Consider the following 14,235-nt stretch of genomic DNA (forward strand, 5'->3'; position numbering starts at 1 on the left):
TAGTTGGATAAAATCAAGAGAAAAGGGCCGGTTAGCTCAGATGGTCAGAGCGTGGTGCTAATAACGCCAAGGTCATGGGTTTAATCCCCATACTGGCCAAGGATTGCCAGAATATCATATGTTTTTATTTAGTCTGTGTTATTCCAGCCTCTGAAACTGTCCTATTCCAAAGAAGAATCCAATAGAAAGTCAGCTGTTACTACATCCCATCCAGGTTCAATGATCTACCTCCATCCAAATATTTTTTTGTGGAAACCCATTCATCCTGTCTAGCAATGCCAAGCCAGTAGGTGATCCCACTGGTAACATTCTCAAGTATTCTCCCAGGCCAATTAAAAAAAATCTAAACTGTGTCTTTACCTGACATTGTCAGAACGTAATGGTGATACTATGTGATTGTAAGTTAAATTGCAAAACCCCCTGGTAACACTCATTCAACGATAAATCCGTCCACACTTGCAGTAGATGTTTAAATTCATGATGGCGTTGCAAACCTCAGGTGTTGAAAGATATTTTTCTGGTCCTCCTACTCTGCAGGTGAATAATAGCAGTTAAAAAAAATGAAACTGTTGCATTTAGGGACCACGTGGCCTAATGGACAAGGCGTCTGACTTCGGATCAGAAGATGGAGGGTTCGAGTCCCTTCTTGGTTGAAACTTCCAAGATATTTGTAAGAAGTCTTGTGCAAAGTTGAATTTCATCAGGTATATGCATTGTTGTTTCCAACAAAATATACTTGCATTATATTTAAATTCATTCTCTTCACCGTCTATTTTAATGGGGAAATTAAAGGTGATACGCTCTCACAACTGATTGACAATTATTTACTGCCTGCATCATAGAAGTTCTCATTTGGCCTGAAATCTGGATTTACTGTAGTTGGATAAAACCAAGAGAAAAGGGCCGGTTAGCTCAGATGGTCAGAGCGTGGTGCTAATAACGCCAAGGTCATGGGTTCAATCCCCATACTGGCCAAGGATTGCCAGGATATCATGTTTTTATTTAGTCTGTGTTATTCCAGCCTCTGAAACTGTCCTATTCCAAAGAAGAATCCAATAGAAAGTGAGCTGATACTACATCCCATCCAGGTTCAATGATCTACCTCCATCCAAATATTTTTTGTGGAAACCCATCCATCCTGTCTAGCAATGCCAAGCCAGTAGGTGATCCCACTGGTAACATTCTCAAGTATTCTCCCAGGCCAATTAAAAAAAATCAAAACTGTGTCTTTACCTGACATTGTCAGAACGTAATGGTGATACTATGTGATTGTAAGTTAAGTCGCAAAACCCCCTGGTAACACTCATTCAACAATAAATCCGTCCACACTTGCAGTACATATTTAAATTCATGATGGCGTTGCAAACCTCAGGTGTTGAAAGATATTTTTCTGGTCCTCCTACTCTGCCGGTGAATAATAGCAGTGAAAAAGAAAGTGAAACTGCTGCATTTAGGGACCACGTGGCCTAATGGACAAGGCGTCTGACTTCGGATCAGAAGATTGAGGGTTCGAGTCCCTTCGTGGTTGAAACTTCCAAGATATTTGTAAGATGTCTTGTGCAAAGTTAAATTTCCTCAGGTATGAGCATTGTTGTTTCCAACAAAATACTTTTCCATTATATTTAAATTCATTCTCTTCACCGTCTATTTTAATGGGGAAATTAAAGGTGATACGCTCTCACAACTGATTGACAATTATTTACTGCCTGCATCATAGAAGTTCTCATTTGGCCTGAAATCTGGATTTACTGTAGTTGGATAAAACCAAGAGAAAAGGGCCGGTTAGCTCAGATGGTCAGAGTGTGGTGCTAATAACGCCAAGGTCATGGGTTCAATCCCCATACTGGCCAAGGATTGCCAGAATATCATATGTTTTTATTTAGTCTGTGTTATTCCAGCCTCTGAAACTGTCCTATTCCAAAGAAGAATCCAATAGAAAGTCAGCTGTTACTACATCCCATCCAGGTTCAATGATCTACCTCCATCCAAATATTTTTTTGTGGAAACCCATTCATCCTGTCTAGCAATGCCAAGCCAGTAGGTGATCCCACTGGTAACATTCTCAAGTATTCTCCCAGGCCAATTAAAAAAAATCTAAACTGTGTCTTTACCTGACATTGTCAGAACGTAATGGTGATACTATGTGATTGTAAGTTAAATCGCAAAACCCCCTGGTAACACTCATTCAACGATAAATCCGTCCACACTTGCAGTAGATGTTTAAATTCATGATGGCGTTGCAAACCTCAGGTGTTGAAAGATATTTTTCTGGTCCTCCTACTCTGCAGGTGAATAATAGCAGTTAAAAAAAATGAAACTGTTGCATTTAGGGACCACGTGGCCTAATGGACAAGGCGTCTGACTTCGGATCAGAAGATGGAGGGTTCGAGTCCCTTCTTGGTTGAAACTTCCAAGATATTTGTAAGAAGTCTTGCGCAAAGTTGAATTTCATCAGATATATGCATTTTTGTTTCCAACAAAATATACTTCCATTATAGTTAAATTCATTCTCTTCACCGTCTATTTTAATTGGGAAATTAAAGGTGATAGGCTCTCACAACTGATTGACAATTATTTACTGCCTGCATCATAGAAGTTCTCATTTGGCCTGAAATCTGGATTTACTGTAGTTGGATAAAATCAAGAGAAAAGGGCCGGTTAGCTCAGATGGTCAGAGCGTGGTGCTAATAACGCCAAGGTCATGGGTTCAATCCCCATACTGGCCAAGGATTGCCAGAATATCATATGTTTTTATTTAGTCTGTGTTATTCCAGCCTCTGAAACTGTCCTATTCCAAAGAAGAATCCAATAGAAAGTCAGCTGTTACTACATCCCATCCAGGTTCAATGATCTCCCTCCATCCAAAGGTTTTTTTGTGGAAACCCATTCATTCTGTCTAGCAATGCCAAGCCAGTAGGTGATCCCACTGGTAACATTCTCAAGTATTCTCCCAGGCCAATTAAAAAAAATCAAAACTGTGTCTTTACCTGACATTGTCAGAACGTAATGGTGATACTATGTGATTGTAAGTTAAATCCCAAAAAAAACCCGGTAACACTCATTCAATGATAAATCCGTCCACACTTGCAGTACATATTTAAATTCATGATGGCGTTGCAAACCTCAGGTGTTGAAAGATATTTTTCTGGTCCTCCTACTCTGCAGGTGAATAATAGCAGTTAAAAAAAAATGAAACTGTTGCATTTAGGGACCACGTGGCCTAATGGACAAGGCGTCTGACTTCGGATCAGAAGATTGAGGGTTCGAGTCCCTTCTTGGTTGAAACTTCCAAGATATTTGTAAGAAGTCTTGTGCAAAGTTGAATTTCATCAGGTATATTCATTGTTGTTTCCAACAAAATATACTTCCATTATATTTAAATTCATTCTCTTCACCGTCTATTTTAATGGGGAAATTAAAGGTGATAGGCTCTCACGACTGATTGACAATTATTTACTGCCTGCATCATAGAAGTTCTCATTTGGCCTGGAATCTGGATTTACTGTAGTTGGATAAAATCAAGAGAAAAGGGCCGGTTAGCTCAGATGGTCAGAGCGTGGTGCTAATAACGCCAAGGTCATGGGTTAAATCCCCATACTGGCCAAGGATTGCCAGAATATCATATGTTTTTATTTAGTCTGTGTTATTCCAGCCTCTGAAACTGTCCTATTCCAAAGAAGAATCCAATAGAAAGTCAGCTGTTACTACATCCCATCCAGGTTCAATGATCTCCCTCCATCCAAAGGTTTTTTTGTGGAAACCCATTCATTCTGTCTAGCAATGCCAAGCCAGTAGGTGATCCCACTGGTAACATTCTCAAGTATTCTCCCAGGCCAATTAAAAAAAATCGAAACTGTGTCTTTACCTGACATTGTCAGAACGTAATGGTGATACTATGTGATTGTAAGTTAAATCCCAAAAAAAACCCGGTAACACTCATTCAATGATAAATCCGTCCACACTTGCAGTACATATTTAAATTCATGATGGCGTTGCAAACCTCAGGTGTTGAAAGATATTTTTCTGGTCCTCCTACTCTGCCGGTGAATAATAGCAGTGAAAAAGAAAGTGAAACTGCTGCATTTAGGGACCACGTGGCCTAATGGACAAGGCGTCTGACTTCGGATCAGAAGATTGAGGGTTCGAGTCCCTTCGTGGTTGAAACTTCCAAGATATTTGTAAGATGTCTTGTGCAAAGTTAAATTTCCTCAGGTATGAGCATTGTTGTTTCCAACAAAATACTTTTCCATTATATTTAAATTCATTCTCTTCACCGTCTATTTTAATGGGGAAATTAAAGGTGATAGGCTCTCACAACTAATTGACAATTATTTACTGCCTGCATTTTAGAAGTTCTCATTTGGCATGAAGTCTGGATTTAATGTGGTTGGATAAAGTCAAGAGAAAAGGGCCGGTAGGCTCAGATGGTCAGAGCGTGGTGCTAATAACGCCAAGGTCATGGGTTCAATCCCCATACTGGCCAAGGATTGCCAGAATATCATATGTTTTTATTTAGTCTGTGTTATTCCAGCCTCTGAAACTGTCCTATTCCAAAGAAGAATCCAATAGAAAGTCAGCTGTTACTACATCCCATCCAGGTTCAATGATCTACCTCCATCCAAATATTTTTTTGTGGAAACCCATTCATCCTGTCTAGCAATGCCAAGCCAGTAGGTGATCCCACTGGTAACATTCTCAAGTATTCTCCCAGGACAATTAAAAAAAATCTAAACTGTGTCTTTACCTGACATTGTCAGAACGTAATGGTGATACTATGTGATTGTAAGTTAAATCGCAAAACCCCCTGGTAACACTCATTCAACGATAAATCCGTCCACACTTGCAGTAGATGTTTAAATTCATGATGGCGTTGCAAACCTCAGGTGTTGAAAGATATTTTTCTGGTCCTCCTACTCTGCAGGTGAATAATAGCAGTTAAAAAAAATGAAACTGTTGCATTTAGGGACCACGTGGCCTAATGGACAAGGCGTCTGACTTCGGATCAGATGAAGGGTTCGAGTCCCTTCTTGGTTGAAACTTCCAAGATATTTGTAAGATGTCTTGTGCAAAGTTGAATTTCATCAGGTATATGCATTGTTGTTTCCAACAAAATATACTTGCATTATATTTAAATTCATTCTCTTCACCGTCTATTTTAATGGGGAAATTAAAGGTGATAGGCTCTCACAACTAATTGACAATTATTTACTGCCTGCATTTTAGAAGTTCTCATTTGGCATGAAGTCTGGATTTAATGTGGTTGGATAAAGTCAAGAGAAAAGGGCCGGTAGGCTCAGATGGTCAGAGCGTGGTGCTAATAACGCCAAGGTCGTGGGTTCAATCCCCATACTGGCCAAGGATTGCCAGAATATCATATGTTTTTATTTAGTCTGTGTTATTCCAGCCTCTGAAACTGTCCTATTCCAAAGAAGAATCCAATAGAAAGTCAGCTGTTACTACATCCCATCCAGGTTCAATGATCTACCTCCATCCAAATATTTTTTTGTGGAAACCCATTCATCCTGTCTAGCAATGCCAAGCCAGTAGGTGATCCCACTGGTAACATTCTCAAGTATTCTCCCAGGCCAATTAAAAAAAATCTAAACTGTGTCTTTACCTGACATTGTCAGAACGGAATGGTGATACTATGTGATTGTAAGTTAAATCGCAAAACCCCCTGGTAACACTCATTCAACGATAAATCCGTCCACACTTGCAGTAGATGTTTAAATTCATGATGGCGTTGCAAACCTCAGGTGTTGAAAGATATTTTTCTGGTCCTCCTACTCTGCAGGTGAATAATAGCAGTTAAAAAAAATGAAACTGTTGCATTTAGGGACCACGTTGCCTAATGGACAAGGCGTCTGACTTCGGATCAGAAGATGGAGGGTTCGAGTCCCTTCTTGGTTGAAACTTCCAAGATATTTGTAAGAAGTCTTGCGCAAAGTTAAATTTCCTCAGGTATGAGCATTGTTGTTTCCAACAAAATACTTTTCCATTATATTTAAATTCATTCTCTTCACCGTCTATTTTAATGGGGAAATTAAAGGTGATAGGCTCTCACAACTAATTGACAATTATTTACTGCCTGCATTTTAGAAGTTCTCATTTGGCATGAAGTCTGGATTTAATGTGGTTGGATAAAGTCAAGAGAAAAGGGCCGGTAGGCTCAGATGGTCAGAGCGTGGTGCTAATAACGCCAAGGTCGTGGGTTCAATCCCCATACTGGCCAAGGATTGCCAGAATATCATATGTTTTTATTTAGTCTGTGTTATTCCAGCCTCTGAAACTGTCCTATTCCAAAGAAGAATCCAATAGAAAGTCAGCTGTTACTACATCCCATCCAGGTTCAATGATCTACCTCCATCCAAATATTTTTTTGTGGAAACCCATTCATCCTGTCTAGCAATGCCAAGCCAGTAGGTGATCCCACTGGTAACATTCTCAAGTATTCTCCCAGGCCAATTAAAAAAAATCTAAACTGTGTCTTTACCTGACATTGTCAGAACGGAATGGTGATACTATGTGATTGTAAGTTAAATCGCAAAACCCCCTGGTAACACTCATTCAACGATAAATCCGTCCACACTTGCAGTAGATGTTTAAATTCATGATGGCGTTGCAAACCTCAGGTGTTGAAAGATATTTTTCTGGTCCTCCTACTCTGCAGGTGAATAATAGCAGTTAAAAAAAATGAAACTGTTGCATTTAGGGACCACGTGGCCTAATGGACAAGGCGTCTGACTTCGGATCAGAAGATGGAGGGTTCGAGTCCCTTCTTGGTTGAAACTTCCAAGATATTTGTAAGAAGTCTTGCGCAAAGTTGAATTTCATCAGATATATGCATTTTTGTTTCCAACAAAATATACTTCCATTATAGTTAAATTCATTCTCTTCACCGTCTATTTTAATTGGGAAATTAAAGGTGATAGGCTCTCACAACTGATTGACAATTATTTACTGCCTGCATCATAGAAGTTCTCATTTGGCCTGAAATCTGGATTTACTGTAGTTGGATAAAATCAAGAGAAAAGGGCCGGTTAGCTCAGATGGTCAGAGCGTGGTGCTAATAACGCCAAGGTCATGGGTTCAATCCCCATACTGGCCAAGGATTGCCAGAATATCATATGTTTTTATTTAGTCTGTGTTATTCCAGCCTCTGAAACTGTCCTATTCCAAAGAAGAATCCAATAGAAAGTCAGCTGTTACTACATCCCATCCAGGTTCAATGATCTCCCTCCTTCCAAAGGTTTTTTTGTGGAAACCCATTCATTCTGTCTAGCAATGCCAAGCCAGTAGGTGATCCCACTGGTAACATTCTCAAGTATTCTCCCAGGCCAATTAAAAAAAATCAAAACTGTGTCTTTACCTGACATTGTCAGAACGTAATGGTGATACTATGTGATTGTAAGTTAAATCCCAAAAAAACCCCGGTAACACTCATTCAATGATAAATCCGTCCACACTTGCAGTACATATTTAAATTCATGATGGCGTTGCAAACCTCAGGTGTTGAAAGATATTTTTCTGGTCCTCCTACTCTGCAGGTGAATAATAGCAGTTAAAAAAAAATGAAACTGTTGCATTTGGGGACCACGTGGCCTAATGGACAAGGCGTCTGACTTCGGATCAGAAGATTGAGGGTTCGAGTCCCTTCTTGGTTGAAACTTCCAAGATATTTGTAAGAAGTCTTGTGCAAAGTTGAATTTCATCAGATATATGCATTGTTGTTTCCAACAAAATATACTTCCATTATATTTAAATTCATTCTCTTCACCGTCTATTTTAATGGGGAAATTAAAGGTGATACGCTCTCACAACTGATTGACAATTATTTACTGCCTGCATCATAGAAGTTCTCATTTGGCCTGAAATTTGGATTTACTGTAGTTGGATAAAAGCAAGAGAAAAGGGCCGGTTAGCTCAGATGGTCAGAGCGTGGTGCTAATAACGCCAAGGTCATGGGTTCAATCCCCATACTGGCCAAGGATTGCCAGGATATCATGTTTTTATTTAGTCTGTGTTATTCCAGCCTCTGAAACTGTCCTATTCCAAAGAAGAATCCAATAGAAAGTGAGCTGATACTACATCCCATCCAGGTTCAATGATCTACCTCCATCCAAATATTTTTTGTGGAAACCCATCCATCCTGTCTAGCAATGCCAAGCCAGTAGGTGATCCCACTGGTAACATTCTCAAGTATTCTCCCAGGCCAATTAAAAAAAATCTAAACTGTGTCTTTACCTGACATTGTCAGAACGTAATGGTGATACTATGTGATTGTAAGTTAAGTCGCAAAACCCCCTGGTAACACTCATTCAACAATAAATCCGTCCACACTTGCAGTACATATTTAAATTCATGATGGCGTTGCAAACCTCAGGTGTTGAAAGATATTTTTCTGGTCCTCCTACTCTGCCGGTGAATAATAGCAGTGAAAAAGAAAGTGAAACTGCTGCATTTAGGGACCACGTGGCCTAATGGACAAGGCGTCTGACTTCGGATCAGAAGATTGAGGGTTCGAGTCCCTTCGTGGTTGAAACTTCCAAGATATTTGTAAGATGTCTTGTGCAAAGTTAAATTTCCTCAGGTATGAGCATTGTTGTTTCCAACAAAATACTTTTCCATTATATTTAAATTCATTCTCTTCACCGTCTATTTTAATGGGGAAATTAAAGGTGATACGCTCTCACAACTGATTGACAATTATTTACTGCCTGCATCATAGAAGTTCTCATTTGGCCTGAAATCTGGATTTACTGTAGTTGGATAAAACCAAGAGAAAAGGGCCGGTTAGCTCAGATGGTCAGAGTGTGGTGCTAATAACGCCAAGGTCATGGGTTCAATCCCCATACTGGCCAAGGATTGCCAGAATATCATATGTTTTTATTTAGTCTGTGTTATTCCAGCCTCTGAAACTGTCCTATTCCAAAGAAGAATCCAATAGAAAGTCAGCTGTTACTACATCCCATCCAGGTTCAATGATCTACCTCCATCCAAATATTTTTTTGTGGAAACCCATTCATCCTGTCTAGCAATGCCAAGCCAGTAGGTGATCCCACTGGTAACATTCTCAAGTATTCTCCCAGGCCAATTAAAAAAAATCTAAACTGTGTCTTTACCTGACATTGTCAGAACGTAATGGTGATACTATGTGATTGTAAGTTAAATCGCAAAACCCCCTGGTAACACTCATTCAACGATAAATCCGTCCACACTTGCAGTAGATGTTTAAATTCATGATGGCGTTGCAAACCTCAGGTGTTGAAAGATATTTTTCTGGTCCTCCTACTCTGCAGGTGAATAATAGCAGTTAAAAAAAATGAAACTGTTGCATTTAGGGACCACGTGGCCTAATGGACAAGGCGTCTGACTTCGGATCAGAAGATGGAGGGTTCGAGTCCCTTCTTGGTTGAAACTTCCAAGATATTTGTAAGAAGTCTTGCGCAAAGTTGAATTTCATCAGATATATGCATTTTTGTTTCCAACAAAATATACTTCCATTATAGTTAAATTCATTCTCTTCACCGTCTATTTTAATTGGGAAATTAAAGGTGATAGGCTCTCACAACTGATTGACAATTATTTACTGCCTGCATCATAGAAGTTCTCATTTGGCCTGAAATCTGGATTTACTGTAGTTGGATAAAATCAAGAGAAAAGGGCCGGTTAGCTCAGATGGTCAGAGCGTGGTGCTAATAACGCCAAGGTCATGGGTTCAATCCCCATACTGGCCAAGGATTGCCAGAATATCATATGTTTTTATTTAGTCTGTGTTATTCCAGCCTCTGAAACTGTCCTATTCCAAAGAAGAATCCAATAGAAAGTCAGCTGTTACTACATCCCATCCAGGTTCAATGATCTCCCTCCATCCAAAGGTTTTTTTGTGGAAACCCATTCATTCTGTCTAGCAATGCCAAGCCAGTAGGTGATCCCACTGGTAACATTCTCAAGTATTCTCCCAGGCCAATTAAAAAAAATCAAAACTGTGTCTTTACCTGACATTGTCAGAACGTAATGGTGATACTATGTGATTGTAAGTTAAATCCCAAAAAAAACCCGGTAACACTCATTCAATGATAAATCCGTCCACACTTGCAGTACATATTTAAATTCATGATGGCGTTGCAAACCTCAGGTGTTGAAAGATATTTTTCTGGTCCTCCTACTCTGCAGGTGAATAATAGCAGTTAAAAAAAAATGAAACTGTTGCATTTAGGGACCACGTGGCCTAATGGACAAGGCGTCTGACTTCGGATCAGAAGATTGAGGGTTCGAGTCCCTTCTTGGTTGAAACTTCCAAGATATTTGTAAGAAGTCTTGTGCAAAGTTGAATTTCATCAGGTATATTCATTGTTGTTTCCAACAAAATATACTTCCATTATATTTAAATTCATTCTCTTCACCGTCTATTTTAATGGGGAAATTAAAGGTGATAGGCTCTCACGACTGATTGACAATTATTTACTGCCTGCATCATAGAAGTTCTCATTTGGCCTGGAATCTGGATTTACTGTAGTTGGATAAAATCAAGAGAAAAGGGCCGGTTAGCTCAGATGGTCAGAGCGTGGTGCTAATAACGCCAAGGTCATGGGTTAAATCCCCATACTGGCCAAGGATTGCCAGAATATCATATGTTTTTATTTAGTCTGTGTTATTCCAGCCTCTGAAACTGTCCTATTCCAAAGAAGAATCCAATAGAAAGTCAGCTGTTACTACATCCCATCCAGGTTCAATGATCTCCCTCCATCCAAAGGTTTTTTTGTGGAAACCCATTCATTCTGTCTAGCAATGCCAAGCCAGTAGGTGATCCCACTGGTAACATTCTCAAGTATTCTCCCAGGCCAATTAAAAAAAATCGAAACTGTGTCTTTACCTGACATTGTCAGAACGTAATGGTGATACTATGTGATTGTAAGTTAAATCCCAAAAAAAACCCGGTAACACTCATTCAATGATAAATCCGTCCACACTTGCAGTACATATTTAAATTCATGATGGCGTTGCAAACCTCAGGTGTTGAAAGATATTTTTCTGGTCCTCCTACTCTGCCGGTGAATAATAGCAGTGAAAAAGAAAGTGAAACTGCTGCATTTAGGGACCACGTGGCCTAATGGACAAGGCGTCTGACTTCGGATCAGAAGATTGAGGGTTCGAGTCCCTTCGTGGTTGAAACTTCCAAGATATTTGTAAGATGTCTTGTGCAAAGTTAAATTTCCTCAGGTATGAGCATTGTTGTTTCCAACAAAATACTTTTCCATTATATTTAAATTCATTCTCTTCACCGTCTATTTTAATGGGGAAATTAAAGGTGATAGGCTCTCACAACTAATTGACAATTATTTACTGCCTGCATTTTAGAAGTTCTCATTTGGCATGAAGTCTGGATTTAATGTGGTTGGATAAAGTCAAGAGAAAAGGGCCGGTAGGCTCAGATGGTCAGAGCGTGGTGCTAATAACGCCAAGGTCATGGGTTCAATCCCCATACTGGCCAAGGATTGCCAGAATATCATATGTTTTTATTTAGTCTGTGTTATTCCAGCCTCTGAAACTGTCCTATTCCAAAGAAGAATCCAATAGAAAGTCAGCTGTTACTACATCCCATCCAGGTTCAATGATCTACCTCCATCCAAATATTTTTTTGTGGAAACCCATTCATCCTGTCTAGCAATGCCAAGCCAGTAGGTGATCCCACTGGTAACATTCTCAAGTATTCTCCCAGGACAATTAAAAAAAATCTAAACTGTGTCTTTACCTGACATTGTCAGAACGTAATGGTGATACTATGTGATTGTAAGTTAAATCGCAAAACCCCCTGGTAACACTCATTCAACGATAAATCCGTCCACACTTGCAGTAGATGTTTAAATTCATGATGGCGTTGCAAACCTCAGGTGTTGAAAGATATTTTTCTGGTCCTCCTACTCTGCAGGTGAATAATAGCAGTTAAAAAAAATGAAACTGTTGCATTTAGGGACCACGTGGCCTAATGGACAAGGCGTCTGACTTCGGATCAGATGAAGGGTTCGAGTCCCTTCTTGGTTGAAACTTCCAAGATATTTGTAAGATGTCTTGTGCAAAGTTGAATTTCATCAGGTATATGCATTGTTGTTTCCAACAAAATATACTTGCATTATATTTAAATTCATTCTCTTCACCGTCTATTTTAATGGGGAAATTAAAGGTGATAGGCTCTCACAACTAATTGACAATTATTTACTGCCTGCATTTTAGAAGTTCTCATTTGGCATGAAGTCTGGATTTAATGTGGTTGGATAAAGTCAAGAGAAAAGGGCCGGTAGGCTCAGATGGTCAGAGCGTGGTGCTAATAACGCCAAGGTCGTGGGTTCAATCCCCATACTGGCCAAGGATTGCCAGAATATCATATGTTTTTATTTAGTCTGTGTTATTCCAGCCTCTGAAACTGTCCTATTCCAAAGAAGAATCCAATAGAAAGTCAGCTGTTACTACATCCCATCCAGGTTCAATGATCTACCTCCATCCAAATATTTTTTTGTGGAAACCCATTCATCCTGTCTAGCAATGCCAAGCCAGTAGGTGATCCCACTGGTAACATTCTCAAGTATTCTCCCAGGCCAATTAAAAAAAATCTAAACTGTGTCTTTACCTGACATTGTCAGAACGGAATGGTGATACTATGTGATTGTAAGTTAAATCGCAAAACCCCCTGGTAACACTCATTCAACGATAAATCCGTCCACACTTGCAGTAGATGTTTAAATTCATGATGGCGTTGCAAACCTCAGGTGTTGAAAGATATTTTTCTGGTCCTCCTACTCTGCAGGTGAATAATAGCAGTTAAAAAAAATGAAACTGTTGCATTTAGGGACCACGTTGCCTAATGGACAAGGCGTCTGACTTCGGATCAGAAGATGGAGGGTTCGAGTCCCTTCTTGGTTGAAACTTCCAAGATATTTGTAAGAAGTCTTGCGCAAAGTTAAATTTCCTCAGGTATGAGCATTGTTGTTTCCAACAAAATACTTTTCCATTATATTTAAATTCATTCTCTTCACCGTCTATTTTAATGGGGAAATTAAAGGTGATAGGCTCTCACAACTAATTGACAATTATTTACTGCCTGCATTTTAGAAGTTCTCATTTGGCATGAAGTCTGGATTTAATGTGGTTGGATAAAGTCAAGAGAAAAGGGCCGGTAGGCTCAGATGGTCAGAGCGTGGTGCTAATAACGCCAAGGTCGTGGGTTCAATCCCCATACTGGCCAAGGATTGCCAGAATATCATATGTTTTTATTTAGTCTGTGTTATTCCAGCCTCTGAAACTGTCCTATTCCAAAGAAGAATCCAATAGAAAGTCAGCTGTTACTACATCCCATCCAGGTTCAATGATCTACCTCCATCCAAATATTTTTTTGTGGAAACCCATTCATCCTGTCTAGCAATGCCAAGCCAGTAGGTGATCCCACTGGTAACATTCTCAAGTATTCTCCCAGGCCAATTAAAAAAAATCTAAACTGTGTCTTTACCTGACATTGTCAGAACGGAATGGTGATACTATGTGATTGTAAGTTAAATCGCAAAACCCCCTGGTAACACTCATTCAACGATAAATCCGTCCACACTTGCAGTAGATGTTTAAATTCACGATGGCGTTGCAAACCTCAGGTGTTGAAAGATATTTTTCTGGTCCTCCTACTCTGCAGGTGAATAATAGCAGTTAAAAAAAATGAAACTGTTGCATTTAGGGACCACGTGGCCTAATGGACAAGGCGTCTGACTTCGGATCAGAAGATGGAGGGTTCGAGTCCCTTCTTGGTTGAAACTTCCAAGATATTTGTAAGAAGTCTTGCGCAAAGTTGAATTTCATCAGATATATGCATTTTTGTTTCCAACAAAATATACTTCCATTATAGTTAAATTCATTCTCTTCACCGTCTATTTTAATTGGGAAATTAAAGGTGATAGGCTCTCACAACTGATTGACAATTATTTACTGCCTGCATCATAGAAGTTCTCATTTGGCCTGAAATCTGGATTTACTGTAGTTGGATAAAATCAAGAGAAAAGGGCCGGTTAGCTCAGATGGTCAGAGCGTGGTGCTAATAACGCCAAGGTCATGGGTTCAATCCCCATACTGGCCAAGGATTGCCAGAATATCATATGTTTTTATTTAGTCTGTGTTATTCCAGCCTCTGAAACTGTCCTATTCCAAAGAAGAATCCAATAGAAAGTCAGCTGTTACTACATCCCATCCAGG

At 39.5% G+C, this 14,235-nt stretch overlaps 20 non-coding genes across 20 annotated transcripts; all 20 read left to right on the forward strand.

The window, feature by feature from the left end:
* Positions 1 to 25: 25 nt before the first annotated feature.
* Positions 26 to 99, forward strand: trnai-aau (transfer RNA isoleucine (anticodon AAU)). Its single transcript has one exon. It is a non-coding gene; the product is annotated as a tRNA-Ile (tRNA).
* Positions 100 to 901: 802 nt separating this feature from the next.
* On the forward strand, positions 902 to 975 carry trnai-aau (transfer RNA isoleucine (anticodon AAU)). Its single transcript has one exon. It is a non-coding gene; the product is annotated as a tRNA-Ile (tRNA).
* A 480-nt stretch (positions 976 to 1,455) lies between these two features.
* trnar-ucg (transfer RNA arginine (anticodon UCG)) lies at positions 1,456 to 1,528 on the forward strand. Its single transcript has one exon. It is a non-coding gene; the product is annotated as a tRNA-Arg (tRNA).
* Positions 1,529 to 1,776: 248 nt separating this feature from the next.
* Positions 1,777 to 1,850, forward strand: trnai-aau (transfer RNA isoleucine (anticodon AAU)). Its single transcript has one exon. It is a non-coding gene; the product is annotated as a tRNA-Ile (tRNA).
* An 802-nt stretch (positions 1,851 to 2,652) lies between these two features.
* Positions 2,653 to 2,726, forward strand: trnai-aau (transfer RNA isoleucine (anticodon AAU)). The gene has a single exon. It is a non-coding gene; the product is annotated as a tRNA-Ile (tRNA).
* Positions 2,727 to 3,209: 483 nt separating this feature from the next.
* trnar-ucg (transfer RNA arginine (anticodon UCG)) lies at positions 3,210 to 3,282 on the forward strand. The gene has a single exon. It is a non-coding gene; the product is annotated as a tRNA-Arg (tRNA).
* A 248-nt stretch (positions 3,283 to 3,530) lies between these two features.
* Positions 3,531 to 3,604, forward strand: trnai-aau (transfer RNA isoleucine (anticodon AAU)). The gene has a single exon. It is a non-coding gene; the product is annotated as a tRNA-Ile (tRNA).
* A 484-nt stretch (positions 3,605 to 4,088) lies between these two features.
* On the forward strand, positions 4,089 to 4,161 carry trnar-ucg (transfer RNA arginine (anticodon UCG)). Its single transcript has one exon. It is a non-coding gene; the product is annotated as a tRNA-Arg (tRNA).
* A 248-nt stretch (positions 4,162 to 4,409) lies between these two features.
* trnai-aau (transfer RNA isoleucine (anticodon AAU)) lies at positions 4,410 to 4,483 on the forward strand. Its single transcript has one exon. It is a non-coding gene; the product is annotated as a tRNA-Ile (tRNA).
* A 2,551-nt stretch (positions 4,484 to 7,034) lies between these two features.
* On the forward strand, positions 7,035 to 7,108 carry trnai-aau (transfer RNA isoleucine (anticodon AAU)). Its single transcript has one exon. It is a non-coding gene; the product is annotated as a tRNA-Ile (tRNA).
* Positions 7,109 to 7,591: 483 nt separating this feature from the next.
* Positions 7,592 to 7,664, forward strand: trnar-ucg (transfer RNA arginine (anticodon UCG)). Its single transcript has one exon. It is a non-coding gene; the product is annotated as a tRNA-Arg (tRNA).
* A 248-nt stretch (positions 7,665 to 7,912) lies between these two features.
* Positions 7,913 to 7,986, forward strand: trnai-aau (transfer RNA isoleucine (anticodon AAU)). Its single transcript has one exon. It is a non-coding gene; the product is annotated as a tRNA-Ile (tRNA).
* Positions 7,987 to 8,466: 480 nt separating this feature from the next.
* trnar-ucg (transfer RNA arginine (anticodon UCG)) lies at positions 8,467 to 8,539 on the forward strand. Its single transcript has one exon. It is a non-coding gene; the product is annotated as a tRNA-Arg (tRNA).
* Positions 8,540 to 8,787: 248 nt separating this feature from the next.
* trnai-aau (transfer RNA isoleucine (anticodon AAU)) lies at positions 8,788 to 8,861 on the forward strand. The gene has a single exon. It is a non-coding gene; the product is annotated as a tRNA-Ile (tRNA).
* An 802-nt stretch (positions 8,862 to 9,663) lies between these two features.
* Positions 9,664 to 9,737, forward strand: trnai-aau (transfer RNA isoleucine (anticodon AAU)). The gene has a single exon. It is a non-coding gene; the product is annotated as a tRNA-Ile (tRNA).
* A 483-nt stretch (positions 9,738 to 10,220) lies between these two features.
* On the forward strand, positions 10,221 to 10,293 carry trnar-ucg (transfer RNA arginine (anticodon UCG)). The gene has a single exon. It is a non-coding gene; the product is annotated as a tRNA-Arg (tRNA).
* A 248-nt stretch (positions 10,294 to 10,541) lies between these two features.
* Positions 10,542 to 10,615, forward strand: trnai-aau (transfer RNA isoleucine (anticodon AAU)). The gene has a single exon. It is a non-coding gene; the product is annotated as a tRNA-Ile (tRNA).
* Positions 10,616 to 11,099: 484 nt separating this feature from the next.
* On the forward strand, positions 11,100 to 11,172 carry trnar-ucg (transfer RNA arginine (anticodon UCG)). Its single transcript has one exon. It is a non-coding gene; the product is annotated as a tRNA-Arg (tRNA).
* A 248-nt stretch (positions 11,173 to 11,420) lies between these two features.
* On the forward strand, positions 11,421 to 11,494 carry trnai-aau (transfer RNA isoleucine (anticodon AAU)). The gene has a single exon. It is a non-coding gene; the product is annotated as a tRNA-Ile (tRNA).
* Positions 11,495 to 14,045: 2,551 nt separating this feature from the next.
* Positions 14,046 to 14,119, forward strand: trnai-aau (transfer RNA isoleucine (anticodon AAU)). Its single transcript has one exon. It is a non-coding gene; the product is annotated as a tRNA-Ile (tRNA).
* Positions 14,120 to 14,235: the final 116 nt, after the last annotated feature.

Source organism: Gasterosteus aculeatus, chromosome 13 (genome assembly GCF_964276395.1).
Source record: "Gasterosteus aculeatus chromosome 13, fGasAcu3.hap1.1, whole genome shotgun sequence".
NCBI classification, from domain to species: Eukaryota; Metazoa; Chordata; class Actinopteri; order Perciformes; family Gasterosteidae; genus Gasterosteus; species Gasterosteus aculeatus.